This window comes from Phyllobates terribilis, unplaced genomic scaffold, assembly GCF_046119375.1.
Source record: "Phyllobates terribilis strain yellow unplaced genomic scaffold, ASM4611937v1 Scaffold_1__5_contigs__length_1240528914, whole genome shotgun sequence".
Lineage (NCBI taxonomy): Eukaryota > Metazoa > Chordata > Amphibia > Anura > Dendrobatidae > Phyllobates > Phyllobates terribilis.
This window is the reverse complement of record NW_027362761.1, coordinates 187,536,780-187,549,561: the sequence shown is the minus strand read 5'-3', so window position 1 is coordinate 187,549,561 and position 12,782 is coordinate 187,536,780.

Here is a 12,782-nt window from a genome sequence, read left to right as displayed (position 1 = left end):
TGGTTCAAAATAAACATATCCAGGTGTTAGAATGGCCAAGTCAAATTACAGACCTGAATCCAATCAAGAATCTGTGGAAAGAGCTGAAAACTGCTATTCACAAACGCCCTCCATCCAACCTCAATGAGCACGAGCTGTTTTGCAATGAAGAATGGGCAAGAATTTCAGCCTCTCGATGTGCAAAACTGATAGAGACATACCCCAAGCGACTTGCAGCTGTAATCGCAGCAAAAGGTGGCACCACATTGGGTCATTCAGAGATCCTCACTGAACTTCTGGAGTGAGTTTGCTGCACTGAAAGTAAAGGGACCGAATAATATTGCACGCCCCACTTTTCAGTTTTTAATTTGTTAAAAAGTTTAAAATATCCTATAAATTTCGTTCCACTTAACGATTGTGTCCCACTTGTTATTGATTCTTCCCAAAAAAATTAGAATTTTATATCTTTATGTTTGAAGTAAGAAATGTGGCAAAAGGTAAAAAAGTTCAAGGGGTCAAAATACTTTCAGAATGCATTGTACATACAGTGGGTACGGATAGTATTCAGACCCCTTTAAATTTTTCACTCTTTGTTTCATTGCAGCCATTTGGTAAATTCTAAAAAGTTCAATTTTTTTCTCATTAAAGTACACTCTTGTACCCCATCTTGACTGAAAAAATACAGAAATGTAGAAATTTTTGCAAATATATTAAAAAAGAAAAACTGAAATATCACATGGTCATAAGTATTCAGACTCTTTGCTCAGACACTCATATTTAAGTCACATGCTGTCCATTTCCTTGTGATCCTCATTGAGATGGTTCTACTCCTTCATTGGAGTCCAGCTGTGTTTAATTAAACTGATAGGACTTGATTTGGAAAGACACACACCTGTCTATATCAGAACTCACAGCTCACAGTGTATGTAAGACAAAATGAGAATCATGAGCTCAAAGGAACTACCCAAGGAGCTCAGAGACAGAATTTTGGCAAGGCACAGATCTGGCCAATGTTACAAAAGAATTTCTGCATTACTCAAGGTTCCTAAGAGCACAGTGTCCTCCATAATCCTTAAATGGAAGAAGTTTGGGACCACCAGAAGTCTTCCTAGACCTGGCCGTCCAGCCAAACTGAGCAATTGTGGGAGAAGAGCCTTGATGAGAGAGGTAAAGAAGAACACCAAGATCAATGTGGCTGAGCTCCGGAGATGCAGTAGGGAGATGGGAGAAAGTTCCACAAAGTCAACTATCACTGCAGCCCTCCATCAGTCGGGCCTTTATGGAAGAGTGGCCCGACGGTAGCCTCTCCTCAGTGCAAGACATATGAAAGCCCGATAAAGTTTCCTGAAAAACAGATGAACGACTCCCAGACTATGAGAAATAAGATTCTCTGGTCTGATGAGACGAAGATAGAACTTTTTGGTGATAATTCTAAGCGGTACGTGTGGAGAAAATCAGGCACTGCTCATCACCTGCCCAATACAATCCCAACAGTGAAACATGGTGGTGGCAGCATCATGCTATGTGGGTGTTTATCAGCTGCAGGGACAGGACGACTGGTGGCAATTGAAGGAAACATGAATGCGACCAAGTACAGATATATCCTGGATGAAAACCTCTTCCAGAGTGCTCTGGATCTCAGACTTGGCCAAAGGTTCACCTTCCAACGAGACAATGACCCTAAGCACACAGCTAAAATAACAAAGGAGTGGCTTCAGAACAACTCTGTGACCTTTCTTGACTGGCCCAGCCAGAGCCCTGACCTAAACCCAATTGAGCATCTCTGGAGAGACTTGAAAATGGCTGTCTACCAACGTTCACCATCCAACCTGACGGAACTGAAGAGGATCTGCAAGGTAGAATGGCAGACGATCCCCAAATCCAGGTGTGAAAAACCTGTTGCATCATTCCCAAGAAGACTCATGGTTGTACTAGCTCAAAAGGGTGCTTCTACTCAAAACTGAGCAAAGGGTCTGAATACTTATGACCATGTGATATTTCAGTTTTTTTCTTTTTAATAAATTTGCAAACATTTCTACATTTCTGTTTTTTTCCAGTCAAGATGGGGTGCAGAGTGTATTTTAATGTGAAAAAAATGAACTTTTTAGAATTGACCAAATGGCTACAATGAAACAAAGAGTGAAAAATTTAAAGGGGTCTGAATACTTTCCGTACCCACTGTATATACAGTACAGACCAAAAGTTTGGACACACCTTCTCATTTAAAGATTTTTCTGCATTTTCATGACTTTGAAAATTGTACATTCACACTGAAGGCAGCAAAACTATGAATTAACACATGTGGAATTATATACTTTACAAAAAAGTGTGAAACAACTGAAAATATGTCTTATATTCTAGGTTCTTCAAAGTAGCCACCTTTTGCTTTGATGACTGCTTTGCACACTCTTGGCATTCTCTTGATGAGCTTGAAGAGGTAGTCACCGGAAATGGTTTTCACTTCACAGGTGTGCCCTGTCAGGTTTAATAAGTTGAATTTCTTGCCTTATAAATGGGGTTGGGACCATCAGTTGTATTCTGCAGAAGTCTGGTGGATACACAGCTGATAGTCCTACTGAATAGACTGTAAGAATTTGTATTATGGCAAGAAAAAAGCAGCTAAGTAAAGAAAAATGAGTGGCCATCATTACTTTAAGAAATGAAGGTCAGTCAGTCCAAAAAATTGGGAAAACTTTGAAAGCGTCCCCAAGTGCAGTTGCAAACACCATCAAGCGCTACAAAGAAATTGGCTCACATGAGGACCGCTCCAGGAAAGGAAGACCAAGAGTCACCTCTGCTTCTGAGGATAAGTTTATCCGAGTCACCAGCCTCAGAAATCACAGGTTAACAGCAGCTCAGATTATACACCAGATTAATGCCACACAGAGTTCTAGCAGCAGACACATCTCTTCAACAACTGTTAAGAGGAGACTTTGTGCAGCAGGCCTTCATGGTAAAATAGCTGCTAGGAAACCACTGCTAAGGACAGGCAACAAGCAGAAGAGACTTGTTTGGGCTAAAGAACACAAGGAATGGACATTAGACCAGTGGAAATCTGTGCTTTGGTCTGATGAGTCCAAATTTGAGATCTTTGGTTCCAACCACCATGTCTTTGTGCGACGCAGAAAAGGTGAACGGGTGGACTCTACATGCCTGGTTCCCACCGTGAAGCATGGAGGAGGAGGTGTGATGGTGTGGGGGTGCTTTGCTGGTGAGACTGTTGGGGATTTATTCAAAATTGAAGGCATACTGAACCAGCATGGCTACCACAGAATCTTGCAGCGGCTTGCTATTCCATCCGGTTTGCGTTTAGTTGGACCATCATTTATTTTTCAACAGGACAATGACCCCAAACACACCTCCAGGCTGTGTAAGGGCTATTTGACCAAGAAGGAGAGTGATGGGGTGCTACGCCAGATGACCTGGCCTCCACAGTCACCAGACCCGAACCCAATCGAGATGGTTTGGGGTGAGCTGGACCACAGAGTGAAGGCAAAAGGGCCAACAAGTGCTAAGCATCTCTGGGAACTCCTTCAAGATTGTTGTAAGACCATTTACGGTGACTACCTCTTCAAGCTCATCAAGAGAATGCCAAGAGTGTGCAAAGCAGTCATCAAAGCAAAAGGTGGCTACTTTGAAGAACCTAGAATGTAAGACATATTTTCAGTTGTTTCACACTTTTTTGTTAACTATATAATTCCACATGTGTTAATTCATAGTTTTGATGCCTTCAGTGTGAATGTACAATTTTCATAGTCATGAAAATACAGAAAAATCTTTAAATTAGAAGGTGTGTCCAAACTTTTGGTCTGTACTGTATATATATATAATGTTCCGTAATACTGGCACAAGCAAGAGTGAAATGTCCCTAGTTCTTGCTGCAGCAGCTGTGGTGCAATCCATCTATTCTTCTATCAGCCTTGGCAATAATTTAATGTGGATCACAAAAGTCTATCATTCACTTATGAAATATCAAAGTAATTCTATTCATACCAGGATTGGGTGATGAGGGGTACTATGCATACCAGGATTGGGGGATGAGGGGTACCATGCATACCAGGATTGGGGGATGAGGGGTTCCATGCATACCAGGATTGTGGGTGAGAGGTGCCATGCATACCAGGATTGGGGGTGAGGGGTGCCATGCATACCAGGATTAGGGATGAGGCGTGCCATGCATACCAGGATAGGGATGAGGACAGCACATAACAGGATGGAGGAACAGGATTTGGGAGCACAAATACCATGATGGGGGCAGCACAAATACCAGGATGGGATCACCACAAATACCAGGATGGGGGCAGCACATACCAGCATGGGAGACCGTATACCAATAAAAATGCTCTCCACCCGGGCGTAGAACGGGCTCAATAGCTAGTCCTATATAACATGCCACTATTTCTTGTCAGTTGGATTCATGCAAGATACCTCCTTATAGGTGTTAACATTTCTTGCAGTCTGCTTTTGTGAAGCTAGCTATTCCTATGCTGTTGTATGAAATAAACTACTTGATACAGCGATCTCTATGTTACAGTTTCCCTGACAAACAAAATGTTGCCATGTTAGATTAATTTCAGTTGTAATAGCAAGGATTAGGTGATAATGACAGTTTCAGACAATTTTCACATTGCAATTATAGCAAAATGTGGTCAGAATTAATAAAATACATGCAAATTAATAGCCTGTAAACTCAGCCTTATTAATTCAAAGGTCTCTGCACATTTTTTGTCATAGCAGAATTATTGGAGCAAGTAAATCGAGAGTGCTGGTTTAATGTATGTGTGAATTCTTTATCCACTCTTAGGTCCTTTTCTAAGAAAACCAAACAGAATTTTTAACAAAAATCCAGGGATGTATTAATCCACATCCAATTTGATTTATTTATGCTGAATTTGTTGATTTCCTAAAAAATATATATATTTTGTAACAGGGAAACTATTGTAAACTTCTAAAACTAGTTTATGCAACATAAATTCAATGTACATTGGTTGTCTTTTTATGATAAAATTGTATTCACTATTGTAACTGCTGTTAAATTCATTTATTTATTTGTTTAGTCCTGTCTGTATTCGCTGCTGACAAAATTATTTAAGCTATTTATTTATCATACATCAGGGATTTTTAAGGCTTAGTCAGATCCATTTGTAACCAATTACACCATCAGATGATAATCAGAGTCATATGAAGCGGGCTCAGTATGGAAAGGAGGCAGCATGGGGAGGACAGTGTAAAGAGGGGGCACAGTATGGATAGTGATTCTTTTGCTATATTCATGTACTGATTGTGGTTATGGTGGTATATTCATGTACTGATGATTGTTCTTGTGCTGTAGTCATGTATTGATGGTGGTTCTGGTGCTGTATTCATGTACTGATGGTGGTTATGGTGATATATTCATTTACTAATAATGGTAATGATTCTGTATTCCTGTACTGATGGTGGCCCTAGTGCTGCATTAGTGTAGATGTGGTAATCGTAATCGTCAATTCGTCAGACTTGACAATAGATCATTATATGTTCAGTGTGCCATTGCACACATGGTTAACACAGACTGAAAATACACCTTTATGAACAAGGCCTTTTATGTCAACTGAACAAGAGTATGACTAAAGCCCCCCATACACTATAGATAGCTGTTGGCCAAAAGATGGTTCGGTTGATGATTCAGCCAGCAGCTGTCTTGCCCAACACTACTATACACAGGAACATTCCCTCAGCCAAGCACTCCTCAGCTCTCTATGAGAGAGACACTGCCAGACATCTATGGTGGCGGCTTAACTTTTACAGAACAAAAGGATCTCCAGTTCAAAATTGCATTTGCCGGGTACTTATCTTCCCCAACAATCATCTGTCAGAGGCTCCAATACACATTTGACTACATGTTGAACCCGTCAATATCTGCATGTTTGGATGACGTTAGTTTAAGCGTATGGGCTCTTTTAGTCTATCTTACCAGTAGGGGGTGTAACCACTTACACTGAGGTGATAATGATCATCATTTTCATATATATGTTGAAATACATTCATTAACTGAAACAGAAACAGCTTCATAGGATGCATCAAATTTACTTTGCATTTTGTGAATTGCTAAAAATAAACTATTAAACTATTAACACTTCTACTTTAAAAAGCATTCTTACTTTGCAGCATTTGTTTTTTTGTTTCTCCACACCTGCCTAAAATGTTTGCACAGTACCGTGTAATACACTGCTCAAAAAATAAAGGGAACACTTAAACAACAGAATATATCTCCAAGTAAATCAAACTTCTGTGAAATCAAACTGTCCACTTAGGAAGCAACACTGATTGACATTCAATTTCACATGCTGTTGTCCAAATGGAATAGACAATAGATGGAAATTATTGGCAATTATCAAGACACCCTCAAAAAAGGAGTGGTTCTGCAGGTGGGGACCACAGACCACATCTCAGTACCAATGCTTTCTGGCTGATGTTTTGGTTACTTTTGAATGTTGGTTGTGCTTTCACACTCGTGGTAGCATGAGACGGACTCTACAACCCACAGAAGTTTCTCAGGTAGTGCAGCTCATCCAGGATGGCACATCAATGCGAGCTGTGGCAAGAAGGTTTGTTGCGTCTGTCAGCGTAGTGTCCAGAAGCTGGAGGTGCTACCAGGAGACAGGCCAGTACACCAGGAGACGTGGAGGGGGCTGTAGGAGGGCAACAACCCAGCAGCAGGACCGCTACCTCCACCGTTGTGCAAGGAGGAACAGGAGGAGCACTACTAGAGCCCTGCAAAATGACCTCCAGCAGACCACAAATGTGCATGTGTCTGCACAACCGGTTAGAAACCGACTCTATGAGGGTGGTATGAGGGCCCGATGTCCACAGATGGGGGTTGTGCTCACAGCCGAACACCGTGCAGGATGCTTGGCATTTGCCACAGAACACCAGGATTGGCAAAGGCGCCACTGGCGCCCTGTGCTCTTTTCAGATGAAAGCAGGGTCACACTGAACACATGTAACAGACGTGACAGAGTCTGGAGACGCCATAGAGAGTGATCTGCTGCCTGCAACATCCTTCAGCTTGACCGGTTTGGAAGTGGGTCAGTAATGGTGTGGAGTAGCATTTCTTTGGAGGGCTGCACAGCCCTCCATGTGCTCGCCAGAGGTAGCCTGACTGCCATTAGGTACCGAGATGAGATCCTCAGAGCCCTTGTGAGACCATATGCTGGTGCGGTTGGCCCTGGGTTCCTCCTAATGCAGGACAATGCCAGACCTCATGTGGTTGGAGTGTGTCAGCAGTTCCTGCAAGATGAAGGCATTGAAGCTATTGACTGGCCTGCCCGTTCCCCAGACCTGAATCCGATTGAGCACATCTGGGACATCATGTCTCGCTCCATCAATGTCACCAATGTCACGTTGCACCACAGATTGTCCAGGAGTTGGCGGATGCTTTAGTCCAGGTCTGGGAGGAGATCCCACAGGAAACCATCCTCAACCACATCAGGAGCATGCCCAGGCATTGTAGGGAGGTCATACAGGCACGTGGAGGTCACACACAATACTGAGTCTCATTTTGACTTGTTTTAAGGACATTACATCAAAGTTGGATCAGCCGGTAGTGTGTTTTTCAACTTTAATGTTAGGGGGCGACTCCAAATCCAGGCCTCCATTGGTTAATAAATTTGATTTCCATTGATGATTTGTGTGATTTTGTTGTCAGCACATTCAACTTTGTACAGAACAAAGTATTCAATGAGAATATTTCATTCATTCAGATCTAGGATGTGTTATTTGAGTGTTCCCTTTATTTTTTAGAGCAGTGTATATATATATATATATATATATATATATATATATGTATATATATATATATATATATATATATATATATACAGTACAGACAAAAAGTTTGGACACACCTTCTCATTTAAAGATTTTTCTGTATTTTCATGACTATGAAAATTGTACATTCACACTGAAGGCATCAAAGCTATGAATTAACACATGTGGAATTATATACTTAACAAAAAAGTGTGAAACAACTGAAAATATGTCTTATATTCTAGGTTCTTCAAAGTAGCCACCTTTTGCTTTGATGACTGCTTTGCACACTCATGGCATTCTCTTGATGAGCTTCAAGAGGTAGTCACCGGAAATGGTTTTCACTTCACAGATGTGCCCTGTCAGGTTTAATAAGTGGGATTTCTTGCCTTATAAATGGGGTTGGGACCATCAGTTGTGTTGTGCAGAAGTCTGGTGGATACATATATAGCTACGTTTACATTCACATCATGCTAATTTTTTTTTAACAGGTTACCTTTAATTAACAGCCCTCGTTATGATCATGCAATGTGCCAAATATAGCAGGTGAGCAGTAAACTAAAGAAATCAGGCATTGTCAGCATGCCTTCTCTAGTGGCGGCCGGAGTGCAAGCTGGAACATTTTGAGAAAGAAAAAAAATGTAAAAATTACCAGCAAAAATTTGGAACACACTGTTATTCTAATACCTTCAGAAATGATTAAACACTGATCACAACATTTTATTAAAAAATGCTTTATTTGACAATGCAATTTAATGACATAGATAGAAAAATACATAAAAAAGGACATGGAGAAACTAGAACTTGAAAAGTTCAGCTATGGGGACACTCACATCCCATTCCAGATAATTCTACAACATATATACCGGTACAATAAATAATACAGGTAGCGACAAATATAAAAATTAAAACAAATCCACCATGTTATAGAAAAATAAAAGCTGGCTAATATATTCAGCAAAGGACAGCATAATCCAATAAATATATATAAAGTGCAGCAATCAGTTGCATCAAGTATTACCAGTATAAAGCGTCAAGGGCATCGAGATCATACAGATATAAAACTATAATAAAGTATCTGCTAGAAATCATACCATCGGCCAGAGCCCCTCACCAATCCATCTGTTATCATTGTCTAACCTGTCCATTGTATGGGAAAAAATGATTATTATAAAAAATACAAAGTCCTTATATAAATTGCACTTGATTGTATGACCTATGGTACCACGTTTCCCCACTGCCATCAGCAAATACCCAGATTCCAGTTGACATCAACCCCTTCTGATGTAGCTGAAGAGGAATTTGGTCTTTTGAAAAAAAAAAAAAAAGCCCTTTTCGCAATATTTTTACTCATATAGTTTATGTGTATAGACTACCATAACATGGATAATCCTATCTATTGAAATATACCTACATAAAAAAGCATGTAGTTCTCTTCTGCATCAATCATTAAATAGGAGCTCATTTATCATAATAGGCGTTGTAGGAGAGTTGGTTAATGTGGATTGTACGGACTAATGGAAAAGCCGCAGAAAAGACAGATACGCCCTCTAGTGGCCATATTGTTATTCTAGTCAGTAAATGGAAATATAGTGTTCAAAATTGTGAAAGAAACACAAAAGCACATTCAGAAACTTCAGGAGAAAAAGGAAAAAGAGATTACAAAGTATGGCATGGGCAGATATGAGATATATTATCATTTCAAAAAGCTTGGAACTGTATAGACTGTGAGCCCCATAGGGGACAGTGATGATGATGCCTGGAGAGCGCTGTGGAATTAATGGCACTATAGAAGTGAAAAGAATTCATATTTCATACAGTATATTTATTGATATTACTCAGTTTAAGTATTTCTCCTGCAGCAGCCAAGGCAACTACCGTAAGTAATACATGGACAGAGTGGTCCCGACTAAGCGGGATGCATTTTTTGTTAGCAGCTCTTCGCTCTGGCTAATACAGTGGCTCCCAAGTGATAGACGCTCTTCTCTGATATCCTTATGTCCTAAATGTACATAGAAATGGCTGGTCTTCAAACTGAAAGGGAATGGTCATTGTAAAATGTCCTACTGATTACATAAAGTTTTTATTTTCATATTTTCCCCAACATTTGGGTAATGTTTAATTGACTTTTACATATTACTATATTACTATATTTACAAAAATACTAAAATTTTGCATTGTTTTACTTTGGCCATTAAGCTCAATATTAGGCTCATACTTCCTGTTCTGTACAGATCACTTCTCAGTAATCATCTCATTATCATCACAGAAAAATAACATTTATATATAGATAATATAGGAATTTGAGCATGTATTATTGAAGTAGATATGTTTTTTTAACCACAGCAACTCAGCCACGAAGAGGAAGACCATGTAAAGTAAAAGAGCGAGATAACCGAGTGCTGAGGCCCATAATGCATAACAGTCGCCAACTCTCAGCTGACTCAATAATTGCCGAGCTCCAAACCTCTCCTTGCATTTACATCAGCACAAAAACTGCACACCGAATCTTCATGTCATTGGATATTGTGGCTGAACAGCTGCATGCAAGCCTTACATCACCAAGTACAATGCTATGCTTCACATAACATAACAAATCACTGCTATCTCTCAGGCAGACTGATGAACGAGTTTCGGCTTGGTAAATGAGAGGAAAATGTTACATGCCTGCAGTAGCGTAACTATAGTCCGATAGGCCCCAGAGCTAAATTTGGACTTAAGGGCCCCCACCTGCATGCTCATCAGCTGTATAGGCCCTTGTAGTGTTCCAGATCCCGTGAAGACATACAGTACAGACAAAAAGTTTGGACACACCTTCTCATTTAAAGATTTTTCTGTATTTTCATGACTATGAAAATTGTACATTCACACTGAAGGCATCAAAACTATGAATTAACACATGTGGAATTATATACTTAACAAAAAAGTGTGAAACAACTGAAAATATGTCTTATATTCTAGGTTCTTTAAAGTAGCCACCTTTTGCTTTGATGACTGCTTTGCACATTCTTGGCATTCTCTTGATGAGCTTCAAGAGGTAGTCACCGGAAATGGTTTTCACTTTACAGGTGTGCCCTGTCAGGTTTAATAAGTGGGATTTCTTGCCTTATGAATGAGGTTGGGACCATCAGTTGTGTTGTGAAGAAGTCTTGTGGATACACAGCTGATAGTCCTACTGAATAGACTGTTAGAATTTGTATTATGGCAAGAAAAAAGCAGCTAAGTAAAGAAAAACGAGTGGCCATCATTACTTTAAGAAAGGAAGGTCAGTCAGTCTGCAAAATTGGGAAAACTTTGAAAGTGTCCCAAAGTGCAGTTGCAAAATCATCAAGCGCTACAAAGAAACTGGCTCACATGAGGACTGCCCCAGGATAGGAAGACCAAGAGTCACCTCTGCTTCTGAGGATAAGTTTATCCGAGTCACCAGCCTCAGAAATCGCAGGTTAACAGCAGCTCAGATTAGAGACCAGGTCAATGCCACACAGAGTTCTAGCAGCAGACACATCTCTTCAACAACTGTTAAGAGGAGACTTTGTGCAGCAGGCCTTTATGGTAAAATAGCTGCTAGGAAACCACTGCTAAGGACAGGCAATAAGCAGAAGAGACTTGTTTGGGCTAAGGAACACAAGGAATGGACATTAGACCAGTGGAAATCTGTGCTTTGGTCTGATGAGTCCAAATTTGAGATCTTTGGTTCCAACCACCGTGTCTTTGTGTGACGCAGAAAAGGTGAACGGATGGACTCTACATGCCTGGTTCCCACCGTGAAGCATGGAGGAGGAGGTGTGATGGTGTGGGGGTGCTTTGCTGGTGACACTGTTGGGGATTTATTCAAAATTGAAGGCATACTGAACCAGCATGGCTACTACAGCATCTTGCAGCGGCATGCTATTCCATCCGGTTTGCGTTTAGTTGGACCATAATTTATTTTTTAACAGGACAATGACCCCAAACACACCTCTAGGCTGTGTAAGGGCTATTTGACCAAGAAAGAGAGTGATGGGGTGCTACGTCAGATGACCTGGCCTCCACAGTCACCAGACCTGAACCCAATCGAGATGGTTTGGGGTGAGCTGGACCGCAGAGTGAAGGCAAAAGGGCCAACAAGTGCTAAGCATCTCTGGGAACTCCTTCAAGATTGTTGGAAGACCATTTCCGGTGACTACCTCTTGAAGCTCATCAAGAGAATGCCAAGAGTGTGCAAAGCAGTCATCAAAGCAAAAGGTGGCTACTTTGAAGAACCTAGAATATAAGACATATTTTCAGTTGTTTCACACTTTTTTTGTTAAGTATATAATTCCACATGTGTTAATTCATAGTTTTGATGCCTTCAGTGTGAATGTACAATTTTCATAGTCATGAAAATACAGAAAAATCTTTAAATGAGAAGGTGTGTCCAAACTTTTGGTCTGTACAGTACCTGTTTGCCCCCTCTTGTAATAATGTCCCCCATCCTCTAATAATGTCCCTGATGATGGCACCATCCTGAAATAATGTCTCCTATCCTGGGCCCCTTCCTGTAATAATTTCCCCATCCTGTCCCCTTCCTAGAATAATGTCCCCATCCTCGGCCCCTTTTAGTACTAATTTCCACCATTCTGGGTCCCTTAGGCTCAGAGCTAGAGATCAGTGAGAGTGCCCTTTCTAATGCCTAAAGTGCCGACAATGATCATGTGGGCTTCACAACTGGACCACAGAGAGAAGGAAGAAGGTTACCTGGTCTAATGAATGATGTTTTATTTCACATCATGTGGATAATCAGATGCATGTGCTCCATTTACATGAAGAAGAGATGGTGTCAGGATTCACAATGTAACACAATGGAATATGGGAGACTGGCAGAGGCAATGTGATGCTCCTGGGTCCTGGCATTCATGTGGATTTAACTTTGACTTCTTCCACCTATCTGAACATTGTACAGACTACATACATCTCTTCATGGCAATTGTATTCCCTAATGACAGTGACCACTTGTTATGACTAAGCCCTAACAGTCATACAGGAATGAACAAACC